The sequence below is a fragment of the Balaenoptera musculus genome, chromosome 11, assembly GCF_009873245.2.
Source record: "Balaenoptera musculus isolate JJ_BM4_2016_0621 chromosome 11, mBalMus1.pri.v3, whole genome shotgun sequence".
Lineage (NCBI taxonomy): Eukaryota > Metazoa > Chordata > Mammalia > Artiodactyla > Balaenopteridae > Balaenoptera > Balaenoptera musculus.
In genome coordinates this window covers 45,115,502-45,127,490 of record NC_045795.1, presented here as the reverse complement: position 1 = coordinate 45,127,490, position 11,989 = coordinate 45,115,502, and the positions used below count along the sequence as shown (strand labels likewise).

The 11,989-nt window shown below is 39.9% G+C and overlaps 1 long non-coding RNA gene across 1 annotated transcript in view; it reads right to left on the bottom strand.

Annotated features, from left to right (window-relative positions):
- Positions 1–4,749: 4,749 nt before the first annotated feature.
- Positions 4,750–11,989, bottom strand: part of LOC118904213 — a 41,618-nt gene continuing 34,378 nt past the window's right edge. Inside the window, exons 3-4 of the long non-coding RNA XR_005021956.1 lie at positions 5,396–5,437; positions 4,750–4,896 (exon numbers count right to left, since the gene is read on the bottom strand). This is a non-coding gene — a long non-coding RNA (uncharacterized LOC118904213). The remainder of the gene's footprint in view (positions 4,897–5,395; positions 5,438–11,989) is intronic.

Genomic DNA, 11,989 nt, shown 5'->3' with positions numbered 1-11,989 from the left:
ACTATGACTTTAGTGTTGAACTCATAGGGTTCTGGGTAGCCAGGGGCGTTGTCCAATATCAAAAGAACTTTAAAGGCAGTCCTTTCCAGGCAATGTACTTCTTGATTTCAGGGACAAAGCATCAATGCAACATATCCAGAGAAATGGTTCTCAATGTCCAGGCCTGTTGTACAACTAAAAGTCTGGCAGCTGGTGTTTATCTTTTTCCTTCAAGCCTCGGAGAGTAGCAACTTTATGGATAAGGGTAGTCCTGATCATAAATTTGACTGCATCTACACAAAACAATAGAGTTAGCCTATCCCTTTCTGCCTTAAATCCTGATACTCGCTTCTCTTCTTTACTAATAAATGTCTTTTTGGCATTTTTTCTCCACAATAGGGCACTTTTATCTGCATTAAAAACCTGTTCAGTCAGATATTCTTTCTCCTCAATGATTTTCTTAATGACATCTGGAAACTTGTCTGCTGCCTTTGGTCAGCAGAAGCTGCTTCTCCTGTTATCTGGACATTTTTTTAGGCCAAACCTCTTTCTAAAATTATCAAAGCATTCTTTGCTGGCATCAGATTCTCCACCTTTAGATCCATCACGTTCCTTTTGCCTTAAGCTTTCATATAATGACTTTTATTTTTCTTGAATCATGTTAGAGTCTTTAGGTATAGCTTTCTTAAAGCAATCCTATACTCACATAAGAGCTGAATTTCAATAGGAAATAAAAAGCTCTTTCACAAAAAGTACCAGATTCACAAATTTCCCTTACACTGATTCATTTATCTTGAAATGGTGGCAGCTGCCGACCCCAACCTACTGTACATACCAAGCAATTCAACTTTTCTTGTAATGTCATGACTTTTCTCTGCTTCCTGGGAGTTCTTCCAGCATCACTAGTGGCACTTTGTGGTTCCATGGTGTTGTTCAGAGTTTATGGTATTACAATAAACAATATGAAAAGTACGCAAGGACAGTGAGAGATCACTTTTTACCGTGATACACAATTTACTGGAGGGATGAACTATTCACATGGAGGTGATGAGCATCACACGCATTTTTTTTTTTTTTTTTTTTTTTGGAGAGTTGCCCCCGTGTGTGCAGAGATGTGCTCTGAGCTTCCACCCCTGACCTGCAAGTACATGTTTGGAAGCTGACCCGTTTGAGAGGTGGAGGCTCTCGGTTCAAGGCCAAGGGGGAGAGACGTGGGCAGTTGCATCACCCGTTCGCCTTCCTTTCTCATAATTAGACTCCCAGGCTGTGGGCCCTGGAAGACAGGCCGGAGCCCTAATTGAGTCCCTTTGGCATCTGGAGTTCCCAGGCCTCTGCTGCTGGTCATCACAGGGCCAGGCCTGGAGGAGCCGGCAGCACCTGCGGGCCTGAGCCAGGCAGCCCTTGAGGGCCCGCTTCCCAGAACCCGTCTCCACCTGTGTGGGCTCAGCCCTCCTCCTGGGCGGGCCTCCTGGCCTCCCCTCCCACTTGTGTGCCTCTCAGGACCGGGCTCGGCCCACCCTGAAGTCTTGACTGACTTTGCCCTTGCCAGGTCACTGAGCTTCCCCGAAATCCTTCCAGCCCTTTCATGTATGTTTTAGTTCACTCTTGCTTTATTTTGTTTTCGATGATTTGATGAGCAGGAAATACTACTTTTGAATTTACTTGCTGTGTTTGGATAGTAGCTCGAGTACTGGGTAGACTGGGGTGACTGGACATGTTAACTAACATGTAATGTTAACTAACATGTAAGGACCTCTCCAGGTCCTGTCAGCATTTGGTCTCAGCAGTCTGTTGATTTATGTGTAATAATGTCTTTTTGTTTGTGGTCTTTCTCTGCTTTTGAAAATAACAGAAGTCTTGAAATGAATGGGCATGGTTCTCGTTTAGCACTTCGCTTCATCCTAACAGTATAATCCAAGGGCAGCAAGGTGTTATAACTGGATCTACATTTCTTACACTTGAAAAGTTTTAGTAGCTTGGATATATAGGAGGGAGTGGTTATGGTGAGATAATAATAATTATAGCTAACATTTATTAACCATTTCTTATATGCCAGGCACTGTTCTACATATCTGACCTCGATTCACTCATATAAATTGTCACTGCACTTCTGTGAGGGATGGGTACTATTATGACCCCCTTTTACAGTTGGAGAAACTGAGGCACAGAGCAGTTAAGCAGCTTGCATGAGGTCACACAGCCAGCCAGTAACTTGGGGAGCCGGGTCTGCAGACTTTGGACTCCACAATGCTTCTTGGCCTTGCTGTTTATAGTGGACAGGTAGGGAATTTGGACCTGAGTTTGAATCCTGGCACTGACACACCTGTGTAACTGGGGCCCAGGTGTGTACCCTCCCTGTGCTGCACTTTCATTATTTGTGAAATCCTGGTAGCTGTCAGGCTCAGGGTGGTTTTTTTTTGTTTTTTTTTTTAATTAATTAATTTATTTATTTACTTTTGGCTGTGTTGGGTCTTTGTTTCTGTGCGAGGGCTTTCTCTAGTTGTGGCAAGCGGGGTCCACTCTTCATCGCGGTGCGCGGGCCTCTCACTATCGCGGCCTCTCTTATTGCAGAGCACAGGCTCCAGATGCGCAGGCTCAGTAGTTGTGGCTCACGGGCCCAGTCACTCCGCGGCACGTGGGATCCTCCCAGGCCAGGGCTCGAACCCGTATCCCCTGCATTGGCAGGCAGATCCTCAACCACTGCGCCGCCAGGGAAGCCCTCAGGGTGGTTTTTAAGATTAAGTGAGGTGATGTTTACAGAGCCCCCAGCCTAGTACCTGGCACCTTAGAGGCATCTCTTATTTAGTTTAGAGCTACTTTGGTGAAAAGTGAAGTGCTGAAACTTTTTTTTTTTAAATCAGTCATCAATTTTATACACATCAGTGTATACATGTCAATCCCAATCGCCCAATTCAGCACACCACCATCCCCACCCCACCGTGGTTTTCCCCCCTTGGTGTCCATACGTTTGTTCTCTACATCTGTGTCTCAACTTCTACCCTGCAAACCAGTTCATCTGTACCATTTTTCTAGGTTCCACATACATGCGTTAATATACGATATTTCTTTTTCTCTTTCTGACTTACTTCACTCTGTATGACAGTCTCTAGATCCATCCACGTCTCAACAAATGACTCAATTTCGTTCCTTTTTATGGCTGAGTAATATTCCATTGTATATATGTACCACATCTTCTTTATCCAGTCATCTGTCAATGGGCGTTTAGGTTGCTTCCATGACCTGGCTATTGTAAATAGTGCTGCAATGAACATTGGGGTGCATGTGTCTTTTTGAATTATGGTTTTCTCTGGGTATACGTCCAGTAGTGGGATTGCTGGATCATATGGTAATTCTATTTTTAGTTTTTTAAGGAACTTCCATATTGTTCTCCATAGTGGCTGTATCAATTTACATTCCCACCAATAGTGCAAGAGGGTTCCCTTTTCTCCACACCCTCTCCAGCGTTTGTTGTTTGTAGATTTTCTGATGATGCCCATTCTAACTGGTGTGAGGTGATACCTCATTGTAGTTTTGATTTGCATTTCTCTAATGATTAGTGATGTTGAGCATTTTTGCATGTTCTTGTTGGCCATCTGTATGTCTTCTTTGGAGAAATGTCTATTTAGGTCCTCTGCCCATTTCTGGATTGGGTTGTTTGTTTCTTTAATATTGAGCTCCATGAGCTGATTATATATTTTGGAGATTAATCCTTTGTCTGTTGATTCGTTTGCAAATATGGTTTTTGTTCCACAGGTCTTTGTTCACTACTTATTGAAAGGATACCTTTGGTTAATTCAAAGTATATTTAAATGAACAATTCCATTAAAAAGCCAAAGTTAAATGAGATTTAACTTTGGAATTCACTTGCTTCATGAGTTTCAGTATGACACCAGTTACTCCACCATATAGTTCTTGGAGGTAGGGTAAACTGACTAAAAATATTTAGATACAGAAGGAAATTAGGCATCCGTCTCCACCAATGCACTAAGAACTTAGCATTTACATGATATAAATCTAAGTGTTTTCACGTAGAAATGATCATATCAGAGTCTGTTCTCACCATACCCCACTGAAGACATGGATTTCCTAATTTTTTTTAACCAGTTCCAAAATCACCAGTTCTACAATTTTACAGGTAGGCAAGCTCAGCCAACTGTCCTTCCTTTTCAGATCCACCAAGACCTGTCAATCCTCTCTGGCTCCTTCTTTCATTCCCATTGCCTTAATCGTGGCATCCTCCTCTCTCCAAACATTACCGCAGGCTCCAGTCTGATCTCCATAAGCCCTGTCACTCCACCAAACTCTCATAATACTTTCCTGCTTAAAACTCTTGGTGGTTCCCCTTTGGCAAGATTGGGGTAGGAGAACCCCATAGCCCTGTCTTACAAGGCCTTTTTCGATCTAGATACAACCCAACTTTCCAAGGTCATCTCCTGCTCCCTCCTTGCCATAAATCCACTTAGCTGACCTTGTAGCCAGATTCTCAGCTGTCTGATGAAGGGGAGAGCAGAATTCACAATTCACAAATCCTTTGCGAGTTGTAACTTATCCTGTGGTGGGAGATCAAGGTAGGTCCACCTCAACCTGCAACGAGCTGTGACCTGAGAGGGATTGCAACTGTCTTAATGTAAAAACTACTACACTTGGGTCGCCCCTCACCATGCCAAACTGAGACACACACACACACACACACACACACAACACACACACGTTCTCTCATAGCCTCTCTCTTCGGGCTGACATACAAAATACCATAGCCTGGGTGGCTTAAACAACAGAAATTTATTTCTGACAGTTCTGGAGGCTGGAAGTCCAAGATTAGGGTGTTGGCAGGGTAGGTGTCATCCTGAGGCCTCTTTGAAGTTAGCTCATAAGTGGCTGCCATCTCACTATGTGCTCACATGACTTCTTTGTGTGCTGGGGGGAAGGGGAGGGAGAGAGAGAGTGAGCTCTGGTGTCTCCTGTTACCAGGGCACCAATACCACCATGAAGGCTCCACCCTATTGACTTCTTCTAACCCCCTTAATTACTTCCCAAAGGCACCCTCTCCAATTACCATCACACTGAGGCCAGGGCTTTCACATATGAATTTTGAACATGAACATTCAGCCCATCACAGCCCCAGACCCACAAGATAAATAACATCCAATGCCTTGCATGACTTGAGCTCTGTGAATCATGTCTTCGCTGGAAAGTACTGCCACTAGTGGGATTACATCCTCAGTTTGTGGTTATATAATAAAAGATGACACATTATCCGTAGTTCTTTTTATACCACATATTGTCTCCCTTCCATTTACTACTGCTTTTTAGACTTGTCACACTGACACACACAGATGTTTCCTTCAAATCAAACAATACCACTTCTGGTGTCTAGTCACCATGCTGTCCATCTATTGCCATTGTTCACAATTACCAGTGCATTGGTTCCAATGATGCCTCAGTGGTCATTTCCACCCTGAAAAAGAGAAACCAAATATTTGCAAAAACTCTTCATGTAGATGTAAAGAAAGTCCACCTGAGGTAGGATGCATCCTCTTCCTGGGTATGATACAAATGCACAGTAGTCTAAGCCGATAAAACACAAGATGTCAAAACATTCTTACATGAAACAAAATTTATTGTTACAGAAATTCTAAAGGGAACATATTTTTATGGAAGTTTTAAATTCCCTGAAGCAGATAGGTAATTTCTTTTTGGTTTATTTTCAGAAAGGGAGAAAAAAAATTCTTAGCTACTGTAACCAGCTTAGAAGAGACAAGATGGAAGGAAAATTGGTGAAAACAGGGATGAACAGAAGTGCAGCCCTTTGAACTAGGCAGAGAAACAAATCCTATAATACTGTGACATGAAAAGAAAAATCCATCATTGACAAAAGAGACTGTCTGAGGACACTGGTCTCCTTTGAAAGTCTGCAGAAGCGGCTCAGAATAACAATGATGACCATTGCGACAACTACAATTTGTGCATTATAAATGGTATGTTTTTAGTAAGTTCTTACACTTATATATCTCTTTGTTAGAAAGAGCCTGTTTCTCCCCAGGTCATTTTTCATGTTCTTCTCCCTGAATAGAGCCTCCTTTTTCTAACAAAACAGCAATGTCCATATTAATGGTATAAAATGGATCCAAATAAAAAACAAATTGTATAATGTAGCTGTAATAGCTCTGTCCCTGTCAACTGAACTGCTCTTGACCTTGGAGGGAAGGTTAGGTGTTACATTCCTGAGGACACTCATTTGAGCTGATAAAAGCTGACTGTGGAAGTGACAACACACAGAGGGAGACAGAAAGAATGACAGCTGTTTGTGTCACCAGCCCAGATGCTGGGTAATTCAGGTTCAGACAGTACTGCCTGCCTCCCAAGACGGTCATGAGCCATGGAACGGCTTCCCCTTGACAGCAAACCATTCCTATAGGGCAAGGAAAGTAACCACCTTTATTTTCAGAAGCTTTGTAACTTGAAGTCACTGTGGCTGGCTCTTTAACTAATCTGTGATGGGTACATGCAACTGTGAGTCATCTTTCAGGGGATCCCACTAGGGGCTTTACACGTTTGATCTGTTAGAGAAATTATTCAAACCACTGTAGGGTAAAATTGGGCAAGTCATTCCAAGCGCAGGGGAAAGCAAGTGGGACACGTGTCTGAATACCAAGGCCAATGTGGGCAGTGAGGCAGGGACAGGGCAGGAGAGGCAGGCAGTGGGGGTGGCAGCAAGATGTGCTATGGGGCCTGATAGACATGAAGTAGAGTTCGGAACTTATTTTCAGTTTGATGGAAAGACATTAAAATTTTTTAACCAGGGAATTGATGGATTTGTGATCTGTCTGTGGCTGGGAAGAGAAGGAGCAGTAAGTAGATATGAAAAAAGCAAAGTGTATAAAACAGTATATGAGATTAGGAGACTCTGACTCCTGCATTTCTCCACAAATAATTGCCTCTACTTAAAGAAATATTAAGAAAAATTTAAATGAAGAAATACAGTGCTGATTTAAGTTTAAAGTTAGTATCCTCTAGCTCCAGTTCTTCTGAAATTCAGAGTATCCATTTGTTCATTTATTCCACAATTATTTACTGATATGTACTGCATGTATAGTGCCAGGCTAAGTAACAGAAACTCAAAGATGGATAAGAAACAGTACAGTTCAGCAGTGTCAAAACACAAAATTGTTATCCAGGTCACAAGTATAAATACCACCTCACAGAGGTATCTACAACCTCCAGATACCCCAAACATGTATTTTTTCCATGTAATATGTCCATGGACATTGTAGTAGGGTAATAATCATGCAAACTATTGGTTTAAGTTCAGTCTCATAGTTGTATGAAAAAAAGGACAATTAGGGGACTTGGGGTACAATCCAATTTCAAAAAACAAAATATTTTAATAGACACTTCACCCAAGAAGATATATGGATTGCAAATAAGTACATGCAAAGATGCTCCATGCCATTAGTCATAGGGAAATGCAAATTAAAACTGCAATTGGATGGCACCACCCACCTATTAGAACATCTAAAATTAAAGACTGACCATAACAAGTGTTGGCATGTGGAGGAGCTGGAACTCACTATTACCACACTACTAGTGGTAACGTACAATGGGACAGCCACTTGAGAAAGAGTTTGGCACTTTATTAGAAAGTTAAATATACACACATCATAGAGCTCAGCCATTTTACTCCCAGCTATTTCCCCAAGAGAAAAGAAAGCATATGTGCACACAAAGACTTGTACACAAATGTTCATAACAGCTTTATTTGTAATTGCCAAAAACTGGAAACAACCCAAATTTTCATCAACAGGTGAATGGGTAAACAAACTACAGTACATCCATACTATGGAACACTACTCAGCAATAAAAAAGAAATGAAACGTTCATAAATGCAATGACATGGATGATTTCCAAAATAATTGTTCTGAGTGAAAAAAGACAAAAAGATCCCATACTATGTAATTTCACTTATATAAACTTTAGAAAATGCCAACTTATCTCTATAGTGACAGAAAGAATGGTGGCTGTCTGGGGACTGGTACTGGGTGGGAGGGGAGGGGGGATTTCCAGGGGAGTAAGGAGACCTTTGTGGGTCATAGATATGCTCACTATGCAGATTGTGTTGATGCTTCCACTGGTGCAAAAGTTATGCTAAGACGTACCAAAATGTATACTACAAATACATGCTGTTTATCATATGTCCATCATACCTCCAAAAAGCTGTTAATTTTTAAATATAAAAACAAAAATAAATAAAAGAAAATGAAGTTTTAAAAATAGATTGCTTTTTTAGAGCAGTTCTAGGGTCACAGCAATATTGAGCAGAGGTGCATGTACCCCCTGCCCCACGCATGCACAGCCTCCCTCATTACCTTCATCCCCCACCAGATGGTACATTTGTTACAATCAATGAACCCTCATTGACACGTCATAATCAACCAGACTCCAGAGTTGACATTACAGTTCACTCTTGGTGGTGTACATTCTATGGATTTGGACAAATGTGTAATGACAGGTATCCATCATTATAGTATCAAACAGAATAATTTTGCTACCCTAAAAATCTTCTGTTCTCCATCTAGAAAATGAATATTTTATTTAACTTCTTTTAATTATTTAATTTTATGTGTATCTTATGTGGTAATGATTGTAAACTAATATTTTTATATTTTTGGCTAACTGCCTTTTTAGAAAATGAGTTAATGGTCAAAGAATATATATCTTGATATGCTTGTAAAAGTCATCTTTAAGTGATATATGTTTAAGTACATTATATGTAAAAGTTTATACACAAGAGTTCAGGAGTTCATGTTTCTTTTAAGAATCTTGTCGTTGTTTGCTCAACCTCCTGTATGCTTTAGGCTTTTTGACTCAGTGTTGAAATGATTCTTGATGTGAAAAGATTTCATATTGAGACTCCCTGGTGAACACAATAATGAAGGTTGTTTAGTTGGTATGTTTGGTTTTTTTCAAGCTTTACCAGCACACTGACCCCCAAGTATTAAATCTCAGCATGAAGATGTTTCTAAGTTACATTTATATACTGTAGTCACCCATAACATTTCCGGGATGTTATCTTGTAGTGCCAAGGTTATCGTCTCGTAGCCACTGGAGATTTTGAAAATCATCAGGCCCTAAAATTATGGCTGCTTCTTGTAAGGACAGTGTTTTTAAAGATTTTACTTATCAAGGTTATGTCCCACACGAATATTAGTACAAAATTTTCCTGTGCCATTATAGCATAAAAATCCTTCATCACCTTATTTTTTCCTGACTATTTGGTTGTATACACATGATGTGTTTTATAGTTCATTGAATTCTTCAAATAGAGCATTTACTGATTTAAGAATTCCAGAAAAAAATTTAGAAAAAATATTCCTCTGATTTTTCTATTGTATTTCAATCAGTATATAACCAAACTGTTTTAAATATTTGATTTTATCATGCCTTTGATAGGTGTTAAACAATGATTCCTCATAACCCACCACCCAAAGAAAAAGAAAGGAATGAGGGGCTTATCTAACAAATATCATACAACAAATTTATAAGCACAAACCACATTAATATTCAGACAATCCTAGGCTAACACTCAAAAACAGAAAAATCACATTTATAAGGTATTTGATTTCTTGTTAGAAACAAGACAACACAAATTTTCAGGAGACCTAAAAATTATTTTTATGTCTTTGTCTCAGTGTTCTTGGAATGGCACAATTTTTCAACGTTTTGGTATAGGTCACAACAGGTAAATAATCCATGCCTTTTATTATTTTTTAGGGAAGTTGGGGGAGGTTGGTGGGGTGGGAGGGAGAGGCTATACAAATGTTGGTTTAGAGTTATAGTAGCAAGAGGATCCAAGGTTGAAGATCGTCTTAGTGACATTATTTTATTTTTGCTATGAGGATCCTATAATTTATACACTGAGATTTCATCCAATAAGCCAAAGAATGAGTTTCAACAGGAAACTCCTATTTCACCCTCCAGTAAAACCATGATGGTCCAAATACATGGGTCAAGCATATGTAAACACTTTTAAAGGGAAAGTTTAAAGAATTCCTGGGCTACGATTAACTAAGAAACAGCACAATGGAATGATACCACTCTTTTATTCAAGCCCAATTGTACATCAAATTCTTGGTATTCTCAACTGTTATGGCAAAATGTCTTTCCTGACACTGGTATTCCTGGTGGTATAAACGGAGGCCACAAATATGGCCTGAAAGTAGGAGAACATTAAATGGCACAAGGTCAAAGGGAAATTAGATACATTTGATTGCATAAGAAATCTAGAAGTCAAAAGTAACTACCAAAATTTACTTATGAACATGGTTATTAGGCTGGTGTGTGGGCCGCTTTGTAGGACAAGGATACTCAGGATGGTCAGGAGACAATAGCCTTTCTCTGGACGCTGGAAACTTCTCTGTTCCCTAGCAGTTAAAGGCTGGAGCAGGGAACATTTGGGAAATGGACATCTTCATGAGAAGAAAACTTGGGAACTGCAATTAAGGAAGTAAATTTAATCTCTGATGTTATCAACCGGTGTTCAATACACATAAGTTATGGATTTCAGAATGAGTGAGTGAAGACAAAACCGAGGCAGCCAGGAACCACCACATACCTAGAGTCCAGGAGGCAGATAACAAGCAATGTCTGGTCTGAGAGCATGAGTGCCCGGAAGACCTTTGGGTCTTCAAGATAGCGCAGGTGAAATCACTTCATACGTGTTCAGTCATCATAACAGTTAAAGACTTTGGGCAGCATTACTCATCATAAGCACAAATTATAACTAAAATGAGATACTATAGGTTATATCAACTTGTAAACAAATTTTTTCCCACTGGTGAAAGCAAAATAAAATTTATTTTATTTTTTTATTGAAGTATAGTTGATTTACAATGTTGTGTTCATTTCTACTGTACAGCAAAGTGATTCAGTTATCCATATATATATATATATATATATATACATTCTTAACATTCTTTTCCATTATGGTTTATCATAGGATATTGAATATAGTTCCCTGTGCTATACAGTAGGACCTTGTTGTTTATCCATTCTATATATAATAGTTTGCATCTACTAACCCCAAGCTCCCAGTCCATCCCTCCCCCAACCCACTTCCCCTTGGCAACCACCAGTCTGTTCTCTATGTCCATGAGTCTGTTTCATAGATAGGTTCTTTTGTGTCATACTTTAGATTCCACGTACAAGTGATCTCATATGGTATTTGTCTTTCTCTTTCTGGCTTACTTTACTCAGTACGATAATCTCGGAAAAAAAAGTTTTTAAGTTTGCTGTTGTTAGAACATTGCTGATGGAAGGATACATTTCTACAATTTCTAAGGGAAAGCAAGTTGGCAAAATCACCAGTGCCCACACCCTTTACAACAGCAATTCCACTTCTAGTAATTTTTCCTACAGAAGTACTCACACATGTGAAAAATTACCTATTCATTTCATAAGTATACTTAGTGAGCACCAACTGCATACCAGCTACCATTCTAGGCACTGGGGAAGGAACAGCAAACAGTGGAGTCTCATGAGGCTTATATTGGTTGGGAGATAGACTGTCAATAAATCAATGCATAATGTCAAGTGGTGGCATGAAGAAAATTCAAGTAGGGTAAGAGGGGTAGGAAGTAATGAGGGAAGAAGGCTGTCTCCAGAAGGCAGGTAAGGAGGCGACATTTAAACAGAGCTCTGAGTGAGATGAGGAAGGAGCCATGCAGGTAGCTACAGGAAGTGTGTTCTAAATACACATCCTCACAGCATTGTCCATAAAAAATTAAAAGCAACCTAGATATCATCAATAGGGGCCTGATTAAATAAATTATAGATATGTAGATGGATAGACAGCTAGCTATAGTATATAATATAATGTGTGTATGATTCAATATGTGTAAAAACACAAAGAAGAAAATGATGGGGTGGCTTTGGGGGAATACTGGGTGGCTGGGGTTACTGACTTATTTTTCCCTGACTCTCTCTTTGTACTTTTCAGGTTCTGTACCACATG